A 22,739-nucleotide genomic window follows, 5' to 3' on the forward strand; every position below is an offset into this window, starting at 1 on the left:
ACAACACTTGCTAGGCCAATGCCCTGACAAGGGTAGGGCAAATTATGTATGTGAGAAGTGATGAAACGGCAATACAGCAACCAAAACTGAAGTAACAAACGTACCAACACAGAAACCGGAGAAAAGTAAGGTAACTAGTGCATATAACCCTACTAACTTACCTGCGAAGCCCAAACGCCAATGGAACACAAGTGCAACCATGCTGACTCATAAGTGCAAAACACAACAGATATCATGATGCCATAACACAATACCAATATAGAGAGGGGAGAAAAAGGTGCAGGGGGCGCTCCCTGAGAGAAATGTATTCACTGATGTGCACCCTCCACCACACCAACAGTGATATACCGACCTTGGAGGGGCCGCACTGGGACCTGTGCAGCCCTAATGTTGGATGAGCTGCTGCTCTCCCACCGGCATCGAGCTCCTAAGTAAGGAGCCAATATGTAATGTGAGGAGAAATGGTGGAAAAAAGCCGGTACAGTGGAGGCGCTGCTCGAGTGGTGAAATTACTGAGAAACTCAGGCGGTGCAGGATAACGATTTTTATTGAAAGTATTGGGACAACGCGTTTTGGCATCGGCTGATGCCTTCCTCAGGTCCACTTAACAATTCCCATATTCCTATGATGTTCAGTGTGGGAGAGCTGAAAAATGATCCTGTCTGGCATCTGCACCGCTGCTGGTCCGCCTAACATAGCACTATAACAACGGTATAGTAACGTAACATGACCTACGTTGTAACATACATTTAGAATCAGGACTAAAGTAACATACTTAACATAAACGTACACTATAATGATGCCATAACACGCATGCCAAGACCACAATACCAAAGCAACACCTGTGACATATGTGCCAGGAAAATGCTAGGAAAAATAATGTATGCGAAAACCAGAGTTGACGTAATGTGCTGCATAGTAACATTCGTGACAACAATGCCATAATAACAACACCCATAGAGGACACACCGACCCGGCTACCACCAGCAATAAAGCTGTAACAATAGCGTCACAGTGACCGTGCTAATAACCAAGTTATGCTAAACGCGAGCGTGTGGTAATATGTCATACTAACATACAGAGTCAGGAGCTTCAATTGCATACGAGCTAACAAAGCGACATGACCAGCTATGATATGTAGTAACAAGCTATGATAACGTATGCATGCTGAAAATCATAATGACATGTATAGTGACACGCTATGAACAATGTGTGCGAAATGTCAAGCTATGATCACGTATATGTAATATTGAGCTACGATAATGTACATGTATCACCAGCTATGACAATGTATGCGTGGATAGGGGATAAGATGCCTGATCGCGGGGGTCCCGCCACTGGGGACCCCTGGGATCTCGGCTGCAGCGCCCACCTCAACGGCTTCCGGCAACGCTGGAGGCTTCGGATCCCGACCACGCGAGGGAAAGAGCGTGATGTCACGACTCCGCCCCCGTCGTGACATCACGGGAAGAGCGTGATGTCACGACTCCGCCCCCTCAATGCAAGTCTATGGGAGGGGGCATGACGGCCGTCACGCCCCCTCCCATAGGCTTGCATTGAGGGGGCGGAGCGTGACGGCCGTCACGCCCCCTCCCGTAGGCTTGCATTGAGGGGGCGGAGCATGACGTCCCACTGGGGCGGAGCCGTGACATCACAACGCTCCGGCCCTGTGATTGCCAGTAATCAGACCCGGAGCGAACACGCTCCGGGGACTGATTTTAACGGGGTACGGCGTGCAAGATCATGGGGGTTCCCAGCGGCGGGACCCCCGCGATCAGGCATCTTATCCCCTATCCTTTGGATAGGGGATAAGATGTCCAAGCGCCGGAGTACCCCTTTAACGCATGCGTGGTGAGAAGCTATAATAACCTATGCATAGTGACAAGGCTATTGACAAGGTGTAGTGGCCAACTGAAACACATATTGATAATCATTGAACCGTGTACAAAGTGACAACAATGATAATGTATATGTAGCAGCAACCAATAGCATACATCGTAACAAGCAATGATAACGCAAGCGTCGTAATAACCATGATAACATATGCAACGTGAAAACTCTAATGACGTAAGCCTATTACATGGTGACAAGCTGCCATAATAAACCCTCATAATTGTAATGCACTAACACCCTAAAATACCACGAACGTACAGATAGTATATGAATATCTCTGCTAAGAAAGTATTCACATGTTAGAAACCTGACCCAATACACAAACGTAAAGCTACACCATACGAACATTACACACAATCATGAACGCAAATACTCTAAGGAATGGAAAACGCTATGGTAAAACAAACTATGGTAAGCAACTATGTAGACCAAAATGCTATAATAACAAATGCTATAGAATCAAATGTTGGTGGCAACAAAACACTATATTCCCATATGCGTAGTAACAATGCTGTAGTAAAACGTACAAAAGCCAAATGCCATGGTAACAAAATGCATAATAACAAATGCCTATAGTGAGAAAGAATAGTAACAAATGCTAAAGTAACAACGCATAGTAAAGATGCGTAACAACATTGCACCGCAAAAATGCTATGGGCCTGTGCAACGCAGAGGCAACCTGCGCGTAGCTATAATGCTATGGCAACATGCATAAACCGCAATACCTGAGCAACGCCGCCAACATGCCCAGTAACCAAAGCTGTAGCAACATATGCGCAACCACAAAGCCACAGTAACATGCGTGGTGACCATGTTTTGGCAAGGCCTACATGGTACTGATGCCTTAGAAAACCTATGCGCATAACACTGCCGCAGCAGCATATAGTTAGCACAATGCTATCAAGACATGTGTGTAGCAATAATACCACTGTAACCTAAGTGCAGTAACCACACAATGCTAGTAACGCCTGCTTAGTAACAAAGCAGCATAATGTGTATTAACCGTATGGACAACATAAGCGCGTTGTACCGTATGTAAAACAATGTATTGACCATGTGGAACATAAGCGTGTAATACCATATGGAAAACATAAGCGTGTTATATCGCCGAATATGAGCGTTATATATCCTAAGGGAACATGATGAGCGTATTAAGCATAAGGAGTACTAAAGCGTATGAATATGGAAATATGAACGTGTTATATCGTATAGAAATATGAACGTGTTATACCACATAAACAGGAACGTGTTATACCATGTGAAACCTAAGCGTGTACAGTATGTAATATCGTATGGAAATACGAGTGTATTATACTACAAAATATAAGCGTGTTATACCATATGACACATCAGCGTGTTACTCACATGAAAGTAAGCGTGTTATGCTGTATGTAATATTGTATGGAAAACATGAGAGTGTTATACCACAAGAACATAAGAGTGTTGTATCGTATGGAGACATAAGCGTGTTATACAATATGTAAAACCTGAGCGTACTATAGCAGATGGAGAACAAAACATATTATCCCAAATGTAAACCTGAGCGTGTCATACTACATGAGCATATTAACCGCATGGAAAACACAAGCAAGCTACACCGTAAGGCAATAGGAGCATGTTACACTGTATTGAGTATCAGAGTGTTGTAAGGAAACATGGCATGTAACACTGTATGGAAAAACACGATGTGTTACACCGCATCGACAACACGGCGTGTTACAACGCATGGACTAGGGATCGACCAATTATCGGTTTGGCCGATATTATCGGCAGGTATTCATGATTTTCTAAGTTATCGGCAATTACCTTGCCGATAATGCAGGCGCTTTAAATCAATGAACTGCAGCGGCTTTTGCGGGGCCAGAGACCACCGCCGCCACCTGCTTCTCTCCCCCTTCCTGTCCTGGGGTCCTGAGTCCAACCACCGCCGTTGCCCGATTGCCTCCCCCTGCTTATCCTCTGGCCAGAGACCGCAGCCGCCACCCTATTGCCTCCCCCATCCGCGGTTTTATCATTACCGGTTCCCGAGGTCCGCGCTACTTCTGGCTCCTGCGGCGTCCTGCGCTGTTGCTGTGCGCTGCGCAATGATGAGTGAAGTCCTCAACACGACGTCACAGTCAGTGGCCCGGCTCACAGTGACAACTCAGGATACCGCCAGAGCCAGAAGTAGCGCGGACCCCTGGAACAGGTAATTATAAAACTGGGGATGGGGGAGGCAATGGGGCAGCGGCTGTCTCTGGCCAGAGGCGAGGCAATCGTGCAGCGGCGGTGGTTGGATTCAGGACAGGCAGGGGGAAAGAAGCGGGTGGCGGCGGCGGCGGCGGTCTCTGGCTCTGCAAAAGCCGCTGCAGTTCATTGATTTAAAGCACCACAGCAAGCCCCCCCCCCCCAAACAGGCCAGCAGAACCAGCCCCCTCATACAAGGAGGCCCCGATTCACAGCTGTAACTACTACTTGCGGCTGCCACATACGACCGCAGCAGTAAGAAAAACACCCCCCAAAAACCTGCTCCACGTCGGGACTTGAAACACCAGACTGCCTCGCCAGTAGTTCTAATCTCCCGCCAACTGCTATGGTGACGTCAGTGTCTATGGATCTCTGAAGCAACCCCTGCCACAGCGTGACGTCCGACGTGCCCCTCAACCTACACGTGCCGGTATTTATATCACCCAGGCCCCTCCCATTAACACAGGTTGTCACCAACCTTCAACTCCTTGTGTAGGCAGAAGGGTTAAGTTTATAGACAGAGCAGAACAAAATTCCTGTGGTATTGATTTCTGTGCTCCTGTCTCCAGCGGTTCCCTGTAGTTTCAATCAATGGAGGTAACTGGTAAAACTCACTGGGGCTCCCACCACCCAGAGTCATAAAGCATTACGTCTCCGGCACAAGGTCTGCGAGTCAAATGTGACCATTTCCTTACCACAGGCAATAGATAGGGGTGTGCAATCTATAAGCGGCTCCAAGAATTCCCAGAATCCCCCTTGGTACGGCGAATGTGTGACAGTCACAGCTCTCTGTCATAAAGTCTATAAAATGCGTCTAACCCTGACATTACGGATGGGCGTAGAGTTCAGTCCGGTAAATGGCAGTCAAACCACTGGGCCGATTATCATTGATTTTCTTAGAAATCATTCATACCCCCATAGACCAATGTAACACAAAACCATGGCCGCATGCTGGAATTATACACATAGACCAGTGCTTGTCTTCATCTGCCAGTGTCTTAGAGGAGGTGGAGGGGCGAGCAGAGTGTCAAGCGGCTGCATAATACATCTTACTATTAGAAGAGGCCATAAACGTATCAGGAGGTTTTTATTCTAATGGTTATATAGAGGGAAGGGGTTACAAGTTGATCCCCCCCCCCCCCTGGCTGACTAGTAGCCTAACATTGTGACCAATTACATTGCTGTTGATGCTCCGTGTCTGTGATTTGCGACCATGTGGAACAGCCGGACAGGATCATAAACTTCCATCTTGAAGGATTTTTGTACATAGAGGGGGGATTTATCGAAACCTGTGCAGAGGAAAGTTGTCCAGTTGCCCATAGTAACCAATCAGATCACTTCTTTCATTTTGCACAAGGCCTCTGGAAAATGAAAGAAGCGATCTGATTGGTTGCTATGGGCAACTGGGCAACTTTTCCTCTCCACAGGTTTCGATAGGTCTCCCCCTATTATTGTTTAAAGAATTTTATCCCCTATTTGGCACTCAATGACCTGGGGTCTATTTATATTATAGGTGTAACACAAAATCTGTATAAGGGCCTCACCTACTATTTATAATTCTGATGTGACAGAGGACATTTTGGGCCCCCCATGACCTAGGGCCCGAGTGCAACTGCTATCTCTGCCCCCATATAGAACCACAGTGAACTATATTCGCATTATGAAGAGTTACTAAATTTCACTGTAATATACATTATTAGTCAGTCATCATGTTAAAACCTTGGACAGGTCAAGTGAATAACATTGAACAATTGGGGATATATTAGGTGAACCAGTGGTCTCAAACTGTGGCCCTCCAGATGTTGCAAAACTTCAACTCCCAGCATGCCCGGACAGCCATTGGTAATGGGGGATATATTAGACAGTAGGTGAACCAGTGGTCTCAGACTGTGGCCCTCCAGATGTTGCAAAACTTCAACTCTCAGCATGCCCGGACAGCCATTGGCAATGGGGGATATATTAGACAGTTGGCGAACCAGTGGTCTCAAACGGTGGCCCTCCAGATGTTGCAAAACTTCAACTCCCAGCATGCCCGGACAGCCATTGGTAATGGGGGATATATTAGACAGTAGGTGAACCAGTGGTCTCAGACTGTGGCCCTCCAGATGTTGCAAAACTTCAACTCTCAGCATGCCCGGACAGCCATTGGTAATGGGGGATATATTAGACAGTTGGCGAACCAGTGGTCTCAAACGGTGGCGCTCCAGATGTTGCAAAACTTCAACTCCCAGCATGCCCGGACAGCCGTTGGCAATGGGAGATATATTAGACAGTAGATGAACCAGTGGTCTCAAACTGTGGCCCTCCAGATGTTGCAAAACTTCAACTCCCAGCATGCCCGGACAGCCAACGGCTGTCCGGGCATGCTGGGAGTTGAAGTTTTGCAACATCTGGAGGGTCACAGTTTGAGACCACTGACTGGTGAACTGGTGAAGGAAAATGGGCAATTGTAAGGATCTGTAGCTAAAAAGCAGTGCTAAAATAACACCCATTCCTGGGCCCCGAAGCCTGAGGGAGCCAGAAGACTTCTTTGTCACATACCAGATATCCGTATTATAAATGGCATATGGTAGGTGTGTGGTGACTGGGGTGTTGCAATGATGTTACAGGGTCTGGTGGTATTAACCCTTGATTTGTCGTGACGCCAGGATGCGGTTGTTTTTGTTTTGGATAGAAGGCCCTACCGACAACCGGCCCAAAAACGGCAGGGAATAAATGGAACGTCCACAGCAGGATTTATGAGATAACTGGAACTTTTACTTAACTTCCTGAGCAAACAGTCTTTACAAATATACAGTTTCTCCTGAGGTAACCGGGATGCAGGTTCCTCGCAGGCTTTGCTGGGACTAGTAGTCTTGAGATTTAAGCAGGCCACTGTGCTACTAATTATAGGATTTGAGTTGAATAGTAGTCACTAGGAATTTGTAGACAGAGCTTAGTAACTCACGGTTTTGCAGTGGCTGCTGGTTCCTTAGGCTTTGACCTAGGTAGGATGAACAGTATTAGTAAATTTCCCACTAAAATCTTTGGTGTACCATTGGTGATGTGTACAGTACAACATTTCCTCTCATGTCCTGCCTGTGGAATATAGTATATTTCCACTTAATGCAAACTATATATTTGTGTAGTCTATATCTGGGACTCCCGCTAGACTTAAAGGGGTTCTCCACAATAAGATGATTTTAGTACGTACTTGGCAGACAGTAATGGACATGCTTAGGAAAGATCTGCGCTTGTCTTGGGACTAAATGGCTATGTCATGAGATTACCATAACACTGTGGCTAGCTTTTTGTGAACTGGTATTTCCTGTTTGAATTTTCTTCTTTGCCTACAAATCCCAGAATTCCATTTTCCTACCTCCCACACATAAGCCACCCCACCCATTGAAACACAGCTGCATCCATTCAAAAGACCTATGGTTTTCAATCAGGGTGCCTACTAGAGATGAGCGAACTTACAGTAAATTCGATTGGTCCCGAACTTCTCGGCTCGGCAGTTGATGACTTATCCTGCATAAATTAGTTCAGCTTTCAGGTGCTCCGGTGGGCTGGAAAAGGTGGATACAGTCCTAGGAGACTCTTTCCTAGGACTGTATCCACCTTTTCCAGCCCACCGGAGCACCTTAAAGCTGAACTAATTTATGCAGGATAAGTCATCAACTGCCGAGCCGAGAAGTTTGTGACGAATCAAATTTACTGTAAGTTCCCTCATCTCTAGTGCTTACAGCTGTTGCATTAGTTGCAGATTGATCCCTCCACCCATTGAAGTAGACAGGCTCCCTGTCATCAGCTGACTAGTGATGTCAGGTCTCGGCCGCATTGCAACCTGGGAAAAAATCTGAGACAACAGTCACTTTGTATGCTGGTAAAAATTGGCGTGAAAATCACTGAAGAATTGTGAGAAAACCGTCACACACAGGTACAGACACTATATTATGAACTACACTAACTTTACAGCCCCTGTAGCATAGTCAAATATAAAACATTCCTGGAATACCCCTTAAACACTATGTTCCTGCTTGGTCAAGGTGTGGCGAAACTGGCTATGCTTATTAAAGGACTTATCCAAGAGGAGGAAAAGTATCAACAACCTTGTAGGGCAATGCTTTGGTGCCAAGAACGGCACTGAATACCATCCTGAAAGATAGATGAGGGGCGCTCCCTAGTGAAATAATATCTATGTTCCCAATAAGAACACAGGATAGTAAAGAGATGTTAACCTTTTAGAGTTGAGCTATAAATAGTCCTGTACTGAGGGCTTCGTCAATATCAAGCAACAATGCTACACCAAGCTCGGTTGGTTTCCAATCCACAAAATGAAGTTATAAGAAGAAGCAATGGGTCCAAACTCCAGGATAGACAACAACTGGAAGTTCTTATAAATCCAAACGTCAGTACGTACAACTGGAAGTAGGTGCTGTGGTCAGTCGATAATAAGACGTCACCTGGCAAGACAGAAGACTAAGAAATTCAAGAGTAATTTTATCCATAATTTGGTCCATAATTCTTAGTCCTCATGAAGGTCCTATGAATAAAGGGGTACTCTGGGGAAAACTTTTTTTTTTTAAATGAACTGGTGCCAGAAAATGAAACAGATTTGTAAATGACTTCTATTTAAAAATCTTAATCCTTTCAGTACTTTTTAGCAGCTGTATGTTACAGAGGAAATTCTTTTCTTTTTGAATTTCTTTTTTTGTCTTGTCCACAGTGCTCTCTGCCGACACCTCTGTCCGTGTCAGGAACTGTCCAGAGCCGCATAGGTTTGCTATGGGGATTTTCTCCTGCTCTGGACAGTTCCTGATATGGGCATCAGGTGTCAGCAGAGAGCACTGTGGACAAGACAAAAAAGAAATTCCAATAGAAAAGAATTTCCTCTGTAGTATATAGCAGCTGATTAGTACTGGAAGGGTAAAGATTTTTTTAATAGAAGTAATTTACAAATCTGTTTAACTTTCTGGCACCAGTTGATTTAAAAATAAAAATGTTTTCCACCGGAGTATCTCTTTAAGGACTGAAATGCATTGCTTTTCTATGAATATAAGCATCCTTTAATTTCTTAGTCTTCTGGTGCAAGATATTGTTTTGTGGAAATGCCAAGCCATGGCTTACGCTCGACTGACCACGGCACCCAGGAGATGGTTAAACTTCCAAGGCTGGCATCAGCACCAGGCAAATCTGGGACAAAGCCAGGAGTAAAATAGATCTCTGCTTTTAAGGCTGAGCATGGGGTGGGTATCAGGCCCACTGTGACTGTTGTTCTGGAACCCTGGTAAACCTGGCACTGACCCTGGCCAGCTCTTTAATACAACTACCAGTTTAAAGTGGAGGACCCCACTTTGCTAAAGATGCCCACAGGTTGTCTGACAGAAGACATAAAAAAGTGTCAAGGAATTCAAATTTATATAGATAAAAAAGACCAACAGGGTCAACTGCATCAGTTCATTACAGGTCGTAGTAAATAAGTCATATAAGATGCCCGTGACATGGAGCTTACAGTCTAATTCAGGGGTTCTTAACCTTGTTGGAGATACTGAACCCCAGCAGCTTCATATGCGCATTCACCGAACCCCTCTTAATTGGAAAAATAGAATATGATTTTTTCAAATTCAAAACATAGGAGGTATATATTTAAGTAGATATTTATACATAGGTGCACAAAATGAACAAAACCATTAAGAACAAAGAACAAAACCATGAAAACATGATTTTCACACAAAAACATAATAATTATTTACTGCAAATCAGTGACTTCTGCTGTTGTCTTTCAGAGACCAGTTCAGAAATGCGCGGCTTTACCTTGGCAAGTGCCACTCTCATGTCATTAGACAGGCAGTGTTCCCCCACATTAGGCAGGCAGTGTTCCCCCACATTAGGCAGGCAGTGTTCCCCCACATTAGGCAGGCAGTGTTCCCCCACATTAGGCAGGCAGTGTTCCCCCACGTTAGGCAGGCAGTGTTCCCCCACGTTAGGCAGGCAGTGGTCCCCCACGTTAGGCAGGCAGTGTTCCCCCACGTTAGGCAGGCAGTGTTCCCCCACGTTAGGCAGGCAGTGTTCCCCCACGTTAGGCAGACAGTGTTCCCCCACGTTAGGCAGACAGTGTTCCCCCACGTTAGGCAGGCAGTGTTCCCCCACGTTAGGCAGGCTGTGTTCCCCCACATTAGGCAGGCAGTGTTCCCCCACATTAGGATGGCAGTGTTCCCCCACATTAGACAGGCAGTGTTCCCCCACATTAGGCAGGCAGTGTTCCCCCACATTAGGCAGGCAGTGTTCCCCCACGTTAGGCAGGCAGTGTTCACCCACGTTAGGCAGGCAGTGTTGCCCCACACATTAGGCAGGCAGTGTTCCCCCATACATTAGGCAGACAGTGTACACTGGGAGTTGTAGTTTTGCACATGTGGAGGTCCACAGGTTGAAGCCCACTGATGTAGGCAGTGTTCCCCCACAGACATACAGCCTCCAGCCATATACAGTGTATGCCTGTGTTCTGCCCACTTCAGTGCTCCGACCACCGCTCCGGCTATAGCAGTTGGTATCGGGACCGGTGGTCGGAGCACCGAAGATGACGTGCCGCTGGTAACTTACCAAGCTGGCCAGCGCAAGTCTTCCTCCTTCTCTAGCCTCCGGTCCTCGGCGCCTTCGTTTCCATGGGCGGTCAATGACGTCCCGGCGTGCGCTATGTCCCGGCGGCCCCTGCGTTTTTAAACTTAACGCGGGGCCGCAGGGAGTTAATAGTGATGGGGGGAATTGCCCCGTAACTACAGGACGGGCAAACACCGGCTCAGCTCGGAGGCCCCAAGCAATTGCTTGGTTTGCCTGTCCTGTTGCGACCTCCCCCGCCGAATCCCCGGTACTGACTCACCGAACCCCTGGTGTTTGATCGAACCCAGGTTAAGAACCACTGGTCTAATTACATTAATACAAGACAAAAAGGAAGGGCTATATAAAAACATAGCAAATTTATCAACCTGAACCATTGAGGTTAAAGGCCACAGTAAGGGTCATAAACTTATTTGACCTTTTAAGAGTCTGAGAGGGTATAAAAGGATGGATTGTCTTGTTAATGAAAATGAAAGACACGATGCAGTGTCAGCAGACAGTTTATATGAGAGACATTTTAGAGTCGGAGATGTACAGGAGACCTGCAGTCTACAGTCAGCTGGGGGGATTGTTGGACACATAACCACTTCCTAAGGGTCATACATTAATATTGTTGTGGGTACAAGCCCTAATAAGAATGTCAGCCAGGGATGGAGAGAGCACTGGGCATTAGGGCAGAGCCTACTGACCCATAGCCAGAAGGTGCCCATGACCCCGTAGTCAATTACAACACTCCTTGTGATAAGTGCCTTCCATATGCAGTGTATTTACTTAAGTGGTCCAAATGCCTAGGGACCCAAATACACTTAAAAAAATTGTGACAATATGAGGGGTATGTAAATATTCCATTTACATAAAGCTGAGGAATTCCTAAATGCATTGGATAATGTAGAAATGCAGGGATAATCCTGGCAGGGAGTCCCACTGTATCCAGCTGATATGGCTTCACTGAAAGAAAGTATTCCGATGCGATTTAGAGTGCAAATAAGGCTTCTTTCACACTGCCGTTGCGCCCCTTCAACAACAGCCATCAAACTCTCTTTTTTTTTTCTTTTAGTTTGCCGGCTGTCATTTTTAAGGGGCGCAACGGGCAACAACAGCTCCCGATGGACCCCATTATAATCAATGGAGTCCGTGGGGCCCCGCTGTTTTTCAACGGGAGTAGCAGGAGAAAAAGATGGCGCAAGCTGTATTTTTCTTCCGCTATTTTCCCCAGCGGCCCCGACGGCCGTCACGCTCCTTTCTTCATCAGGTCTGATCTACTTAACACAATGCAGCACACACTTATATACGTTATCAGCCTCAAGCTGGATACAGTGGGACTCCCTATCAGGATTATCCACATTATCCAATATTACCTGGCCATGTGTTAATTACTGCTTTTTAATTAACTTTTTTTTTTTTTTTTAGGCTCATTCTTAAAAGGGGTACGCTGCTGCTCAGCGTTTGGAATAAACTGTTCCGAACGCTGGGGCCGGCGCCGGGAGCTCGTGACGTCATAGCCCTGCCCCCTCATGACGACACACCTCTCAATGCAAGTCTACGGGAGGGGGCGTGACGGCGGGGGTCATGACGTCACGGGCAGCATACTAAATGACGCCGGGTGCTGCACAGAGATTGCGGAGGTCCCAGAGGCGGGACCCCCATGATTAGACATCTTATCCCCTATCCTTTGCATAGGGGATAAGATGCCTAGGAGCAGAGTACCCCTTTAAAGTCACAAAAAAAAAATGACTTTAATGGCCGTTCTTGACCTTATCCCCCTTGCATACAGCCACAAAAATGCAGTTTTTAAGGGGCTTTATTTTATACCACAAACACTCCAGTATAACATCTGGACAATGGAGAAGATTTATCAATACCTGTCCAGAGGAAAAGTTGCTGAGTTGCCCATAGCAACCAATCAGATCGCTTCCTTCATTTTTCAGAGGCCTTTTCAAGAACGAAAGAAGCGATCTGATTGGTTGCTATGGGCAACTCAGCAACTTTTCCTCTGGACAGGTTTTGATAAATCTCCCCCAGTGAGTGCTGAAAATGATTAATGATGTTTTATTAATCTTTTTTAATCTTGTTTATTAATATTGTTTAGACTTTTAATAATGTTTTATTAATCTTGTTTAGACTATTATTTTAAAAAAATAACATAAAAGCTTTTTCAAAAATGTACCCCTTTTGGTTACAATACCTCCCCCATGTGACACCACGCCTGCTTCTTGTTTGTTTGACACACAGGGATCCACCTGCCAACGGCTGCCCGCATCGAAATCCCAAGCATGCACCGTGAATGGTGATTGCAGCGCATGCGCAGTGAGTCTGGCAGGTTAGGAATCGGCTCAAAGACTTCCCGTACGTGTGCAACAACCACCTTTCACTGCACATGGGGATCTTCACACTGACAGGAGAGCCCTGTGTGTCAATCAAACAGGGATTAAGTGTAATGTCACAAGGTAGAGGCATTGCAAACCCCTGGGCCACGCCTCTTTGACACTCTGGGACCACATAAAGGTCATTTTTCTTGGGCGGGGGGGGGGGGACCTTTACACCTACACCTGGTCCCTCTACACCCCTAAGAGTGCAGGGGGTGTAGAGGGACAAGGTGTAGGTGTGTGCTGGTAATGTGCAGAAGCACCAAATTTATTATATGGTTGCAGAGTATTTGATCAATTTTGTGCTGGTCACATTTTCTGAAATTTCACTTTTCACATACACCAAAAAGCTAAGCTAAGTCTGGGCTGGTGTAGTTTAGAGACTTTTCGGTGGTTTTGTGCCTTTTTTGCGCCTTTTCACAAAGAGATGCAGTTCATAAAACCCATCCATATCATGTGTATTGCCAAAATCAGTAGAAATATGTAAAACCAAAAGGTGCATAAAAAGGACACTTGCGGCAAAATAGCGCCAAATATAGACGAAAAAAAAAGGGTTAACACAATGATAAATGCCGGGCATAATGTCTTCAAAAAAATTTATGAAAAAGTAATTAGATTTATACACTCATTGAAGGAATCTCTAGTGGGAAAAATTCCAATATTTTAATATAAGCTCATCTGTACTCAGGAGCTAAAACATTTCCCCTCATATATATGCAGAAAATATATTCTTCTCGTACCCTTTTTCTTATATTCAATTTTGAGGTTTTCCCCTTTGTCATTTTGTGCATATACTTATTATTTGTGTGGGGCTGGCGAGATATCATGCCATGTGTATATACATGAAGAGGTTAAGGGCCTGGATGAATTCTCTCATAGTTTCCATGGCAACATCTGATGTATTGGCCTATTGATCAGCAAATAGATATATTGAGGCCCGAGATCTTGGCCGGCCCAAGTTATGCTGCATGTTGCACATTTTTCTTCTAACCGTAGGCCGAAATCAATAGCAGACATCGTTTCCCACCACAGCTCCTCTCCCCTTCTCCTCCTCGGTCTTGCCTTGTGAAACAAAGCACTCGCTTATACAGTGACTCCCGCAATATTTATATGAGAGGCAGAATATTGGAGTAACTGGAATGTATATTTTAGCAACTTTACGTTTTATCAGAATTACCTACAACTCAAGGGAATAAAAAAAAATAGAAATGTCGTACTTTGTTTTTTATTTCCCTTAATAAGATACACACACAGTATAAAAATAATAATTTCACAAAAAATAAATATAAAAAAATCTGTTAAACTGAATAATTCATGCTAAATAGATAAGAAAATAAATATATAAACCGAAAAATAAATTGAACTGTAATAAGAAAAACTGTACATATAAAATTGAAAAAAAAAAACAAAAAAAACAAATGCAAAATGTAATAAAAAAGTAACCATACACAAATAGAAAAAATATATATAAATATGTAATACCTTATTAACTAAACTCCCTCATTTTCATGCTTTACTTTGCTTATATGATTTACTTAACTTAAGACATTATTTTTAAGCATTAAAATATTAATCTGAAGAAAAGATGTTTCAAAAATACAAAACACTTTTTAAATAAAGTTTTTTTTTTTATTATGTTGTCTATTTTTTTATTTTATTTTTATTATGTCGCATCAACTTCATTTCCTCAGTCATGTAAAAGAACAGTTTTTTCTTTCTTTCCTTTTTTTTTTTCCTTTTTCCTTTTTTTTTTTTTTAATTCCCAGATGGCCCAGAAATGTAATCAGGCCCTTTTTAAAACTTCCTTGTTCCCCAAGTGACTATCCCATTTAGAGAAAGGGACACACGGCACACTTTTACCCGTAAAGGTCACATTTTGAGATCACAGTGTTTTTGATAAAGAAAAAAAAAAAAAAAGAACATTTGTGGTGAAGGCAGCTGCAAGGTACATAAATGAGCCTAACACCATGGCGGGCGTACAAATGCACAGCACGCGTCTGTCCAGTCATCACGACCACGCGGCTTTATTCTGGTGCACTGACCTATTGACCCACCTTGGCATTCCTTTCTGCTATTGTTGCCGGGCAGCAAATTCAGTACGAATTCGTACCAAACTTGGTGAAGACTTTGATATTCTGAACTCTAATGAAGAAAGGCACTTAAACATGATTATCGATATTAAATAGGATATTTATATAGGCCTTAACATGTTATATTTGAGCTTTAAGGAAAAAAAGCTTATTTTCTATAAATTACTGTTAAAAATGTTTCTATGGAAAGTCATTTATCTGTAATTATACTCCAATAATATAAGAAAAAGCAAACACCAATATACTTATCTTTATTATATATTATGATGCTATCAAATACACCAATTTGATAGCATCATAATATATAATAAAGAATGGTAAATATGATATGTCTATATATATATATATATATATATATATATATATATGAATCATTTACGAAGACCTGAAATTAACATGAATAATAAATTGAAGAAATACAATAAACATAGCTTAAAAATAAATCTTTTCTCCAAAACAGGACTTTATGACTAGATTAACTAAAGCACATATTCTTTTAGCATGTACTTTTAACTTTAACTAAAACCTTTGCTAAATATTTTTTCGAATTACTTTAAATTGTTTAAATAAAAATAATGAATACAAATTTAAAAAAAACACTGAATGCTAGAAATGTAACACGGTAACAAAATTGTAACCAGGCAACAGTATTTAACGCTTTTTTTTTTGCTTTAGAAATTTACATTTATGATGTTATTTTATGTAAGAAAGAATAAACTACCGTATAGTAGATTTAAGCACTATATAAGAGTAAACTTTCCTGCCGAATATAATCATCTAATGTCTTATGCCTTTGTGATGTTTCATATTCTGCTATTATTGTTTTTTTTTTTAAAGGTATTTGTGTTATATATCATTTTAAAGAACTCTTCATTGCTACATCAACAAAAGCATTATATACTATGAAATGTACATTATGTACTATGAAAATAGCTGATATAAAAACACTGCAAAACAGATGTATTATAATAATTGTGTGACAATCATAAAAGTGTAATATAATACTTATAGTAAAATAAAAAGTCAACTCAAAATTGTCCATATTACTTTGCAAAATTTCTTTTTTTTCTTTTGACCTTCTCCAAGGTCATTCGTATGGTTAGAATTTGATAGGTGATGGGGATCACTGTTTTACCGAGAGGTAAATACTGAGGTGCAGATGGTGCTTTTCTGAAGCCCCTAGGGTGGGCAAGATGTCCACTATCTGACACCTGACAGGGATAGGTAGCAAAGCAGTGGACAGTTGGACCTTGCCTGTATATAGAGGTCACTATATGTGTCATGGTGAATCTTCCTTCATTCAAACAAGCTGACTCCTCTTCTGTCATTATCCCAGTGGCAGAAGGGACTGTTGACCTTTCACCTTTGTGGCTTTACATAGGTCATCTGTCACATCCCAATCAATGCCCTGCAGAATAACCTATTTAACCCTATGATGCTGGCTTTCCTAGCTGCGCACTGTGCACTTTGCTGCTCTTTTTGGCATAGTTCTAGTTAAGTGAGCACACGTTGATCCATCTTCCACCATGATCCATGTTACCTCTTAACATGAACGTATTACAAAAATTACAAAAATTTTGTAAAAAAAATAAAAATGTGACGTAGTCAGAGATATGTAAAATGTTTTGTCTGATTGAAATTTTTTTAAAATAAAAAAGTAATAAAAAAAACGATAAACTAAAGTACAATGAAAACCCATAAAAATATATATAAAAAAAACTAATGATAAAATGAATAGAGCAATAAATAGAATAGAATAAGTACCATAAAATTCCAAATACAGTCTGGTATGTTTTAGTATGTTAGTAACAAAAGGAAAACAAAAAAAACTATGCAAATATTGACAAAGAAGAACATTTTTGTAATACCATTTAGTATTGTTTGACCACTTGTGAACCACCCAGTTTTTTTGAGAAGCCAATATGGTTTATAACTATCCTTCCTCCTAAATTGTGAAACTGGGCACCTTAACCCTCCACTATTAGTTCTGGCGATCTGTTAGTTCACTCAGGACACATTTAAGACCTGGACATTCTGGGACACTTTTACCTTGAGTCACTCCTACGTCTCTTTCTAATCATTTCTTCCTATATCCCATGCCCCACTTGTATTTATAACCTGATACTTATTTTAGTTGTCTCCACAATTCAGTGTTGCACTTAATGGCCCTGTTGGGTTTTTACTAGTGTGGAATGTTGTTTCAGACGTCTATGATTCCTCTTTACACACAGGTCGGGAAAGTTCTGATCAGCTTTTTCTTGGTGAGAATTTCCAGGTATTTATTTACAAGATTGTGAATAAGTATATAGGTCGGTTGTAAAAAGAAAATGCCCCTTTCAGGGTAGACCATGCCCCCTTTTGGGTTTGTAGGTTTATTTTGGCCCATAGTGCCAAAAATTCTGCCGCTGACACAGTTTGTGGTACAATGCCCCAAATTGGGTCCAAACAACCCAAATGGCCCAAAACAACCCAGGCCAATGTTTATCTTTTAAGATAATCAGGAGGTTCAGGAAGATGGAAGCTTGGATCGCGCTGCTGGGAGACCGGTGTACAGAGGCACAGCGTACAGTGGTAAGAAGAATTGTAGTTTTTATTCATGCAACGCGTTTCTGGGTATTTAAAAAACATTTCATCAGGCATGCCTGAAGCGCTTTGTGTTTCATATCTTTTAAGATGACCTATACAGCACCATTCACATTAGTACCTGATTCCAATGGGCTCCCAATCTAATTTTCCTATCTCAGATGCATAAAGGAAAGAGGAAACCAACGTTCATGGAGAGATAACCATTCAAACATTGGAAGAAGGTACAAACTCCATATAAATGTTCTTCTTGGATGGATTCTGACCCGGGACCCCAGTACTGCAAAGCAGGAGTGCTAACAACCAAGCCACCAAGAGGTATCTCACATTTCCTAAAAATAATGAAAAATGCCTATTGAAATCATTAAGCAAACATTGATGTCTATGAATATTTGTAATTTTCCAATGAAAAATAATCCTATTTCTTTAGTTCAATACATTTTATGAATTATAAATGTAGCACGGAACAAAAATATGGCAGTGTGAATGTTTCCTAAGGCACATGTGAGCCTATAAATAGTTATGGCTTTGAAAGCCACACCACCAAAACATGATGAAAACTCCATCAAAAATGTGATATTTAACAGTGCATTTTTGGCCATAATACCATTAAAGGGTATTCCAGGATCTTGTTTTATTTGACTATGCTACAGGGGCTGTAAAGTTAGTGTAGCTCATAATATAGTGTCTGTACCTGTGTTTGATGGTGGTCTCGCAATTCTTATGTAATCTTTGCTCCAATGTTTATTTTTTAAAGTCTCAGGTTTTCCCAGGTTGCAGTGCTGGCTGAAACGTTACATCACTGGTCAGATGTTCAGAGGGAGCCTGTCTTCTTCAATGGGTGGAGCGACTGCTGGGTGGGAGGGAGATCAATCTGCAGGGAATTGCAGTTTTGCAACAGCTGGAGGCACCCTGGTTAAAAAAAAAACACTGGTCTATTGTTCTCAGCACAGCACAGAAGGCAGCTCAGGTGTGCTTTAATAGGTGGGGTTGCTGATGTGTGGGAGGGAGAAAAGTGACCTCACACTTGCAACCAAGGAGTCATAGGACTTGTAGTTGGAGAGAGGGAACTCCAACAGAAAATAACCGTTTCACACAAAGAAAGCGGCAATGTTATGGTGGACTCAGAACATGGTGATTTAGCTCCAAGAAAAGCACGGATCCTTCCCAAGCATGTTCATTACTGTCTGGCAAATAATACTAAAATCACCTTATGGTGGATAACACCTTAAGGACACAGCCCATTTTGGCCTTGAGGACGCAGCCAATTTTCATTTTTGTTTTTTCCTCCTCGCCTTTTTAAGAGACATAATTCTTTTATTATTCCATCCACAGAGCGATTTAAGAGTTGTTTCTTTTGCGGGACCAATTGTACTTCACAGTGACACCTTAAAATGTACGGCAAAGCAAAAAAAAATTTAGGGAGAAATTGAAAAAGATAAACCCCTTTATTTTTGAAACTTTTTGAGGGTTTTCATTTTTACCTAGTGCATTAGGTCAACATGATAATGATACACATGGTTACATGCCATGTTATTATTGTATTACTTTTAAAAACAAACTTTCTTTTGACAAAATAAGCATGTTAAAACTTGCCCCATTTTGACACCTATAACTTTATTTTTAATTTTACCATATACAGGGCTGTATGAGGGCTCATTTTATGTGCCATGATCTGTACTTTTTTATCGGCCTGCGTGTGAGAGTGAATGGTGGAACGGGAGTGGTGGATGTATGCACGTAGTGGGGTGGGGGGAGGGGCAATTGCAACTAAAAACCCTCTGAACAAACTATTAGGCTTTTCCAAATTTTCAATATGCTTATCATATAAATTCTGTGAGGAAATATTACTGTGGTCTCCAGCCACTTCATCACGTGGTCATGTGATTTTACATCATCATGGATAAACATCACTGTGGCCTGACCATACTTGTTGTGGTGGGACATTGAATTTTTTCTTTCTATTTTCTACAGATTCTCCGAATTTTTGACAGACCAGATCCCGGACAACCACCCAAAGTTTCTGAGATGCACTACGAAGACTTTAGACTAAATGTAATTATATCTATGTACATGTTGACATGTAACTCTAATCTACTGTTATCAATAACCATTGATTATTGAGAGTATCTGTCAATGAATGGGGGAGATTGCTTCTATTTTTGCTGAAATCCTCAGCTTTTAGTGGAAACCCCCAAGGCAACATGATGCAGACACCTATCTTACACTTCACACCTAAAAAGCAGCATTAGGAAAGATGTCATCTCTGAAAAGATCCATCAAGTGCCTCGCTCTCCTGGACGTCTTTCACATGCAAGGACACTTAAGTACACACCAGCCCTTTGGAAGGAAAAAAAGGAAGGAGAGACAAAGATGCTATGAGTAAAAAAGGCCACGCATCTTGGACAATAGGTCGCCCTGAAAAGCATAAGCATGGCTTCCTTTGTTTACTACTTCAGCACTGTGTTGCCTTACAAGATTACGCTAATGACTGAAGAAACCCCTCTCCTGTTTGCTTTTCTCCATTCTAAGGGTATTGAGTCGCTTCTCGAGTGGAGGAAAGTAGAATATCCATGTCACTCCCAGCACCTTTTATCATCAGGACTTCAAACCTTGAAGCTGTGTGCACGGCCTCTAGTGTCTTGTGAAGTGGCTATTAGTCCATCTAACATGTCCTTACTTTAATCTTAAGAGCAGCATCACACTCCTTAACTGTGCCATTACACTGACATGTTTTCTGCACGGCCGTCAACGCTCTTGTGACTAAGTGGATACCATGTGGATCTCAATGGCTGACCCCCAAGTCTATTAAGTGCTTAATGCCATCCTTGTAATAGATCTATTTAACAATGTTGCTCCCATTCTTGAAGGCTTGCAAGCCATTACAAAGACCTGAAATAAAGAGAACTTTTTTCCTTGGCTCTTCTGGAGACACCTGGATCATATGTGGTTGGAGACAGTGGTCCACTGCCATTGTAGAGATAAATCAATGATGCCTTTAGCGGGTTAGTTGATACAGACTGAGGAGAAATTTGTCGTAGACATAATACTAATTGTAATAGGTTAAATAGCAGAACCTATATAGTCGAATTAATGACAGTTTGAGTTTTGACAATGTGGTGGCATCAAACTGCATGAATCTGGGCTTGGGTTAAGGTGAAAGTTAGAAGAGTCCATCAAATATACATCTTTATAAAACTCTTTTTTTATAAACTGATGGCCACCTGATGGCCAGGGATGTAGACTTTAGGACCCACTTAGGGTTTATGGAATGTACAGGTAGATGTTGCATCTGGGCCTTGATGTCAAAAGGGCCCATAGACCTTCAATAGCTGTTGGCTGAACATTTGTGTTACACTCTGCGCCACAAGCTCCGGCCATGAGCGCAGTGTCCCTGTGCCCCCGTCTGCCAGCGGGGCTGGGATTCCCATCGCGGAATGTGCCGCATGTGAATCCCAGCCAGTCACTCACCATGCTCTGCTGCCTCTGTGTCTCAGCACCGCATCCCCGTCCTGCGCGTGCCGGAGCTCTGAAATTTAAAGGGCCAGTGCGCCCATAATTAGTGTTTGCACCTGACACCACATTATAAGTCCCTGCACCTCTCACACTTCCCTTCCGGATCTTCAGTGCCCCTAGCCTGAGATTAAGCATTCCATTTTGCCTGTTGCCTTACCCGTGTATCCAGACCTTTCCGCTACGTTATTTGCCTCCTGCCTTGACCTTCTGCTACGTTGACTACGCTACTGCCTTATCCTCTGGTACCTCACGTTGCCCAGCTACCTGTGTGGTCAAGCCATGTTGGGGTTAGCGACCTGGGTGTCGGCTGCCGCAGCAAGCCGTCCGCTCCCCGATACGGTCCGTGTCATCAGCCACACAGGTTAGAGGATCTACATCCAGCTCCGTTACAATTTGTTTGGCCAATAGCTATCTCTCCCGAACTCCCCACACACAAACACTCTGAATGGCCAAACATTCATAGTTTGAAAGTGGAGACAAGAGGAGTAAGCCTCTGTCAGACAGCACTGGCCGCAGCTTATCTCTTACAGCACATAAACGATTTGCAGATGAATTCCAATAAAACCGACCCTTCTTTCCTCCAAACATCTGTCGGTGAAGAGTCTGGAGGACCGATACACATCATCTTAGGTGGGCTTTGACAACTTCTGACTAAAGTATATGGGCACCTTAAGGGGGATGTAAGAACCTCAGTATTAAATAGCACATTGTAAGTGAGGTGTCCTATTATATATTTAACATAAGGACCCAGGTCTCCCCTGGTCTTCAGGGGTCTACTTTTAGGCTGCTTCTGAGGCCTGGGATCTTTCTGAGTTTGCAATTTCAGTCTGCAAAGATTCCCACGGGGATCGCTGGACAGACGGAGAATAGGTAAGTACATTTTTATTTATTTCATTTCACTTCATTTCACTTCATTTCACTTCATTTCACTTCATTTTAACTTCAATGCAAAGATTTAATGTACATTTCTACAAAACATACACATACAAATAATTAATTAGCCTCGAATATGCTTATTCTACCCCAGCCCCCCTAACCCTCCCACTCACTCAGGGATGAAAAAAAAAGGTACCGTAAGTAAATTTTTAAGGTGTTATGGGCACCTCTACAATTGAAAAAAATAAATAGCTGTTGTCTGGAGTATCACTTTAATCTTTGATTCTTTCTGCTGTTTATGGGAATGTTATATTGCCTTACATGCAATCACCGATGGTCTGGCTGTTGACTTGCTGCTAGTTTCTCTTTTTTTTTTTTTTCAGTGGCCATGACAGGAGATATGAAGTATTAGATGCAGACATTAAATTAAGTGGTGGTTCATGTAATACGTGGTGGGAATATGGCCACTAGAATGAGAGCCAGTTCTCCCCCTGACATTGATTCAACCCAATGGGGCATATGGAAATAGTTTGTCAAGAGGACCACCCATTTTAATAAAAGATTTATCAGAATTTATCTTTGTTGGGCTGGT

General features: G+C 42.6%; 1 long non-coding RNA gene across 1 annotated transcript in view; it reads left to right on the forward strand.

Moving 5' to 3' along the window:
- LOC130295625 (uncharacterized) overlaps positions 1-18,577 on the forward strand; it is a 29,142-nt gene extending 10,565 nt beyond the window's left edge. The window contains exon 3 of the long non-coding RNA XR_008848937.1: positions 17,917-18,577. This is a non-coding gene — a long non-coding RNA (uncharacterized LOC130295625). The remainder of the gene's footprint in view (positions 1-17,916) is intronic.
- Positions 18,578-22,739: the final 4,162 nt, after the last annotated feature.

Source organism: Hyla sarda, chromosome 11 (assembly GCF_029499605.1).
Source record: "Hyla sarda isolate aHylSar1 chromosome 11, aHylSar1.hap1, whole genome shotgun sequence".
In the NCBI taxonomy this organism is placed as follows: Eukaryota; Metazoa; Chordata; class Amphibia; order Anura; family Hylidae; genus Hyla; species Hyla sarda.